This window comes from Peromyscus eremicus, chromosome X (genome assembly GCF_949786415.1).
Source record: "Peromyscus eremicus chromosome X, PerEre_H2_v1, whole genome shotgun sequence".
Lineage (NCBI taxonomy): Eukaryota > Metazoa > Chordata > Mammalia > Rodentia > Cricetidae > Peromyscus > Peromyscus eremicus.
The window spans coordinates 58,184,248-58,191,666 of NC_081439.1; positions in this window are offsets into that span (position 1 = coordinate 58,184,248).

A 7,419-nucleotide genomic window follows, 5' to 3' on the forward strand; every position below is an offset into this window, starting at 1 on the left:
ATTTTTGGAGTTGGCATTTATCTGAGGTAGATCTGGCCTGCCCAGACGGAGACATGTGACATTTATCTGAGGTAGACCTGGCTTTAGTACTCTGCTTAATTTTTATCTGAGACAAGCCTTATTATAGGTAGTTTATTTAAGGCATCTGTTTCCTTCATTAGTTTAGCATTTAGGAAACGCAGGTGATCAGTTGCTGAGTATTGAACAATGATAGACTGTTGTATTACATTTTTCCTTACCGCCTGGATATTTCTGATGGTCCTTTTTGCCTCCGGCTCTGTGTGGCCCTGGTTGGGAAAGGAAGGGGTGATGCCTTATTCCTCTGGAATTGGTGACAAGGCAGTGGATCCTGATGTCCTCTGGAGCTTGAGAGTGAGAGGCCCTGTTTGTTTCACTGTATATGAAGAGAGATTTTTCTGGGATGGAGCTGAGATAAAAGGTTTTAGATGAGACAGGTGGACTCAGTGAGGAAAGCCCTCAAGTTTAGCAGCTGTAGGAGTCACAAGAATTACCTTGAAGGGTCCCTGCCCCTTAGGGGAAAGGGGTGAAGGGCGCTGGCCTGGAGGGAAGAGAAGAACCTGATCCCCAATGTGTATTGGAGGTGGACAATTATTGTCACACAGCTGAGGTGATGAACAGTCTGCGAAGCTCCATAGGATAGACCTTAGGTGACATAAGAGGGGAGTTAGCAGGCTATCTGGAATAGTCGGAGGTTTGGATAAAAGACCTGGTGTTAGAACTGGCCTTCCATACATTAGTTCAAATGGAGAGATTGAAAGAGGCTTTTTAGGAAGAGCCCTGAGCCTGAGAAGATCTAGAGGCAATAATCTTACCCAGTCGAGATGAAGTTCCTGTGACATCTTAGTAAGAATAGTTTTTAAAGACCGGTTGGTATGATCCACCTTTCCTGAGGATTGAGGACGGTATGGGATATGAAAATGTTAAGGAATGTTAAGAGCCTTAGCTAGTGTCTGAGAAATCTGAGAGGTGAACTCTGGGCCATTGTGAGACTGAAGAGAAGCAAGAACCCCAAACCGAGGAATAATTTCTCGGAAAAGGAGGTCTGCAACTGTCTGAGCCCGCTTATTAGAAACCGGATATGCCTCCACTACATTTGAAAATGAGTCTACCATCACAAGGAGATATTTAACTTTCCTGACAGTGGGCATATGGGTAAAATAGAGCTGCCAGTCAGTCCCTGAAAGGGAACCTCTAGCCTGGTCAGTGGGAAAAAAGGCTGACTCCTGTACTTGGTATTGGGATCTGTTTTTTGGCAGATCTCACAAGAGGCAGTAACAGTTCTTAAGAACTGTAAGTCCTCAGAGGTGGGCTGCAGGTGAGCTTTTACGAATTGAGACAGAGCAAGATTATTAGGATGAAAGAGCTGGTGTAGATAGGAAAGAATTTGTCTAGTGTCTGGAGTTCCCTGTGAGGGTGTAGGCTGTACTGAATGGATTCCCTGTGGTGGGTGAGGTGAGACTTGGCCCTGGAGGGCCGCTGTTCTGGCTGCCTGGTCAGCCCGGTTGTTTCCCCTAGAGATGATGGAGCTATCGGTCTGTTGAGACCAGCAGTGGACAATTCCTATAGCCCTGGGGAGGTGGGAAGCCTCAAGCATGGCCATTATTTGGCCTGAGTTAGATATGGATCCCCCTTTCGCTGTGAGAAGGCCACGCTCCCTCCAAATAGCAGTGTGGGACAGGAGGATATGAAAAGCATATTTGGAGTCTGTGTAAACATTTAGAGATTGTCCCTATGCCAATTGGAAGGCACGGGTGAGAGCTATCAGCTCAGCCTGTTGGTTAGTGGTGTGTGTGGGTAATGCCTGTGCCTCTATTATCTCAGTATCTGACACTGTGACATAACCCACTTTACGGGTCCCTTCATATAAAAAGGAGCTGCCATCTGTGTACCAGGTATAAGTAGCCTGAGGCAATGTGCCCTCCTGTATGTGTGAAGGGTGAGGTAACAGTTCCTCCAAGGTTTCAGTGCAGGAATGAGAAGGAGAATAGTCAGCATTAGGTTGAGGGAGGAGGCTTGAAATATTAAGAGGTGGACAAGTCCGGAAAGTAAGAGTGGCATCCTCTAGTAATGCCTGGAGAGAAAGAACTCGGGAAGGAGGTAAAGTTTGTAAGCCTTTATAAGGTAAAAGATGGGACAGATTATGATGAGAAAACACAGTAATGGATGACCCAAAACTTAGCTTCTTTGATTCCCGAATAAGGAGCTCTGCAGCTGCTAAGGCACGGATGCAAGGTGCCCAGCCCTGACTGGTAAGGTCTAGCTTCTTTGACAGATAGGCTACAGGTACAAAGGAGTGTCCCAGCTGATGCCCTAGAGTTCCCAGGGCAAATCCCTCCTTTTCTGCTACATAGAGGGAGAAGGGACGGGTTAAGTCTGGGAGATGAAGTGCTGGGGCCTAAAGAAGGGCCTGTTGGAGCTTTTGGAAAGGTTTAGTGACAGGATGAAGGAGGGGCTCATGTGGCAGGCCCTGAGCTGCCTCGTATAAGGGGCGAGCAAGGAGAGAAAACGATGGAACCCAAGACCGTAGAAAGCCAGCTATTCCTAGGAAAGACAGAATCTCCTGTTTAGTAGAAGGGACTGTGAAGGACTGGATTAGACGCTTTCTGTCTACAGTAATAGCCTTGTGAGTTGGAGTAATGGATAGACCCAAATAGGTGACCTGGGGAGTTGACAGCTAAACTTTAGAAGGAGATACCCTGTAACCACAGCTGGATAAGAAATTTAGGAGAGTAGAGGTGTTAGTTTGGCTAACCTGTAAGAATGGGCTACAGAGTAAAATATCATCTACATACTATATTAGTTTAGAGCCAGGGAGAGGTAGAGAAAGCAGGTCAGAGGCCAGAGCCTGACCAAATAGTTGTGGACTGTCCCTGAGTCCCTGTGGCAGAACAGTCCAGATCAGCTGTGTGGACAGGTGAATGTCAGGGTCAGTCCATGTGAAAGCAAAGATATTTTGAGACTGAGGACTGAGAGGGATAGAAAAGAAGGTGTCTTTGAGATCTAGAACTGAGAAGTGAGAGGTTCCCGAAGGGATAGTGGACAGGAGAGTATAAGGGTTAGGCACTACAGGATGGAGAGGGACCACTGCAGAATTAATGAGCCGGAGGTCTTGAACCAGGCGGTAGGTTCCATTAGACTTTTTAACTGCAAGTATGGGGGTGTTAAAAGGTGAAGAGGTTGGGCGGAGCAGCTTTTTCCTGAGAAGGTCAGAAATGATAGGCTTAAGTCCTCTTAGGCTCTGGAGTGAGAGAGCTTGGGTGATATATCTGGCAGGATTTTGTGGCTGGATAATAATAGTCTGATGGTGTCTAGCAATAGAAAGATTCTGGGCATCCCAGACTTTTGGGTCTACCTGAGAGGCTGGCAAGGGAAAAGAATTGTTAGAGTCAGAAGAGTGAGTGGCTAGGAGGAGAAGGAGGGAAGCTGCTGGCGCGTCTGGGATGAGGCGAATGTGTGGAGCAGAAAGAAATGGACGCTCCTACCTTAGCTAGAAGATCCCTCCCCATTAAAGGTACAGCGCAGCTTGGCACCACTAAGAATGTGTGTGTGAGAGGGATGCCTCAGAAAATGCAATTGAGTGGTGGTATCTGATGAGACACGTAAGGCTGTCCCCCAACCCCTACAATAGGGAGATGAGCAGGAGAGGTGGGCCCCCAAAACTCTCTCAGGACAGAGTAGGTAGCTCCGGTGTCCAAAAGGAATGAGATGGGGTGCCCATTCACTTTTATTATTACCCTTGGTTCCCTGTGTGAGATGGGAGTGGCCAGAGCAGGAACCGGGCAGAGTCAGTCCTCGCTGTAGGCCAAGCCTAGAAAGTCAGCAGGAGGGTGGCCTTCGTCTGGCGTTCCTATGTCGCTTGGGACATTAGGACAGTCAGCTGACCAGTGACCCTTTTGGCAACACTTTGGACAAGGCCCTATCGGTGCCCTTCGTGGGCTGGTGGTGCAAGCCCGGGCCCAATGGCCTTCTCTCCCACACTTGAAACAGGGACCAGACGGCTTTCGCGGAGCTGGTCGGAGCTGGTCGGACGGTGCTTGCCAGCATCTGGCAGTTCCTTTTATGGGCTTTTTTATCTCTCCCATGGTACACCTCAAATGCTATCGCCAGCACATCTGCCTGTGGAGTCAGAGGGCCGTTCTCCAAAGGTTTAAGTTTATCCCTAATGTCAGGGAAGCTCTGTGAGACAAAGTGGATCATTAGGAGTTGCCTGCCCTCAGGGCTCTCCGGGTCTAAGCTAGTGAACTGAAGTAGAGCCTTGGTGAGCGGCTCTAAGAAGTGAGACGGATTTTCGTCCTTATCCTGAATTACCATTTTTAGTTTTTGATAGTTTACTGGTTTTAGGGCAGCCTTATGGAGACCTGTCAGGAGACAGGTAGTAAACTTATCTCTGTCTAGACAGTCACCCTGGGTGTTATAGTCCCAGTGTGGTTCTTGGTCAGGAACCGCCTCAGCTCCTGGAGGGTGTGAAAGGTTAGTTTGATGAATTTCGTCTGCGTGAATCCTAGCCTGCTCCCATACCCGCCTGCGCTCCTCAGGAAGTAAGTTATTAGAAAGTATCATGAATATATCATGAAAGGTGAGACTATAAGTTTGAGTTATATATTGAAACTGTTTAATAAAGGCAGCAGAATTAGAAGTATAAGAACTGCTAGAGAGAATGGAACATGAACTTTAATCAGTCCATCCACACCTCTTGCAAAGGGAGAACACTGGAAGGGTTTGAATGGCTGGAATCAGGCAATTTAGTAGTTCGAGAGCAGGTGGTAGGAGTAAAGGTCGGAGCCAGGGCAGGGCCTTTGGAAACGGCCACTGCCGAGGGAGCAGCAGCTGCTGCCGAAGGAAGATCAGCTTTAGAAGAAGAATCTGGAAGGGGAGCTGAAGGAACAGTCACTCTAGGGGTAGGAGTTGGAGCCGGAGGTTGAACAGGTCGAACAGGTGGAGGTTCGTTAGCAGGGTCTAAAGTTAGAGATTCTGGAGTCAGAGAATCCTCTGGTTTAGGCATAGCTAAGAGCATATGAGCAGGAGAGAAGGAATCCAGAAGAGACGGTCTAGCACTGAGAAAGAAAAATGCTATCACTTAGGGCAACTCTTTCCATTTGCCTGAGCGCTGACAGTAATTAGATAACTCCTGTAAAAAATGGCTCGGCGGCCATATTTTGTTGTTTTGTAAAGCATACTTTGGCCATTTCTTAGTACAGAGACGGGTTAGCTTAGGAATCTTTATGTAAGGCATTAAGCTGAGAGGTTTTAAAGCTTCAAGAAGACAGCCTAATGGAGAGGAAGGACTAACAGGGTTGGAAGCCTTGTTTCCCATGTCTGCAGTGGAGAGGCAGAAAAATAAAAAAATAAAAAAACAAATGTGATCCGGAGCCAAGGCCCCAGGCGTCCCCAAGGCCAAGGACGGATACCAGCACAAGCCACTCCTTGGCTCGTCAGCCACAGAAGTGGGGGCCCCGCCACGTGAGGAAAGGATTCTCTGGGAATCCAGACAGCATCTGCCGCTTCATCAAGTCAGATGAATGTGTCTGCCCTTACATGGCCCCCAGGACGCACCCAACGGCGGTGGTCCCAATGCGAGAAATATCTCAGGCTGCAGATGTGGGAGATGGCTAGAAATTTAGGCCTGCGATAGGGGCCGACCGTAGCCAATAAAGACCATGGCTGGGGGTTCCCCCGTCTCAAGAATACTTGTGAGGCGCTGGACGCTCAACGGTCATTCTCACAGATTCAGGAAACCGTTTACGCTGGCTGAAAAGTGGGGGAACTCACCAATCAGAAAAAGCGGTGTTGGATGGAATTTACGTGCGGTCAGGCGAAATGGACAGCAGTCTGTCGCATACAGAGCAGAGTTCCCGGTTTGTGTGAAACAGTCCCTGGTTTACGGGTTTCCAGGCACAGGGTGCCTGGAAGCGCCCGCTCGGTTCTCAGCACCAAAAATGTTAGTTATTTGCGGCGCTGTGCCCTTACCCTGCAAGGAAATGTCACGAAACACGACAGAATCCGCTAATAAGAGTTTTATTAAAGATAAAAGGGACAGAGAGTGCTCAGACCTGTAGGAAACACGTGTGTGGAGAAGAAGAAACCGGGAACATGGCGCCGGCTTTTAAAGGCTGGGCGTGCACAGGTCGACATCACTACTCCACGCATGCGTAGATCACATGGCTATGCTGCGTGCCTACGTAGCCATGCAACGTCACAGATAATGGTCATGCGAGACGCCTTGACCCGGAAATGGCTATCCTGACCTGGAACTGGCTAGGCGGAAGTGTCCAGGTCTGCCGGGCATCCTGTTCATGCGAGACGCCCTGACCCGGAAATGGTTATCCTGACCTGGAACTGGCTAGACGGAAGTGTCCAGGTCTGCCGGGCATCCTGTTCACGCGAGACGCCCTGACCCGGAAATGGTTATCCTGACCTGGAACTGGCTAGGCGGAAGTGTCCAGGTCTGCCGGGCATCCTGTTCACGCGAGACGCCCTGACCCGGAAATGGTTATCCTGACCTGGAACTGGCTAGGCGGAAGTGTCCAGGTCTGCCGGGCATCCTGTTCACGCCAGATGCCCTGACCCGGAAATGGCTATCCTGACCTGGAACTGGCTAGGTGGAAATGTCCGCCCAGGCATATGCAAACACGCCCGACCGTAGGGGCATGTTGTGAACCCTTCACCTGGCCCAAAGACAAAACAAAGCAAACACAAAAACAAAAGTGAGGGCTGTAGAGATGGTTCAGAGGTTAAGAGCACTGCTTGATCTTCCAAAGGTCCTGAGTTCAATTCTCAGCAACCACAAGGTGGCTTACAACCATCTCTAATGAGATCTGGCGCCCTCTTCTGGCCTGCAGGGATGTGTGCAGACAGAACACTGTATACATAATAAATAAATAAATCTTTAAAAAAAATCCAAAAAACAAAAGTGAGATAAAACACCTTGTTGCCAGTCACATCAGATTTTGTTTGTTTGTTTGTTTTTGTTTTTGTTTTTTTCATAGAGATCTGATCAGATCACCTAGGTGGCCACCAAAACCTGCTCCTTCCACTGATGGGTTCTTGGAGACTCCTTTCACATCTCCCAAGAAGACTGTCAATGCTGCAACGAAACTTCCTTTTTTTTCTTCCCCCTTTTCTTTTTTGTGACAGAGTCTCTCTACATAGCTTTGGCAGTCCTGGAACTCACTATATGGACCAAGCTGACCTCAAACTCAGAGATACTTGTGCCTCTGCTTCCCAAGTGCTGAGACTCAAGGTGTGCACCACTATGCCTGGCTTGAAACTTCCTTTTGAATTCAGTAAGCATGGGGCATTTGAGTAGCATGGTTCCAGGCATCTCCTGGGCCTCTTGGCTTCCTGTTAGAGGCTGGAGTTCAGGGCCATGGCCTCTTTGGGGTGCTTAATGTTATTAAG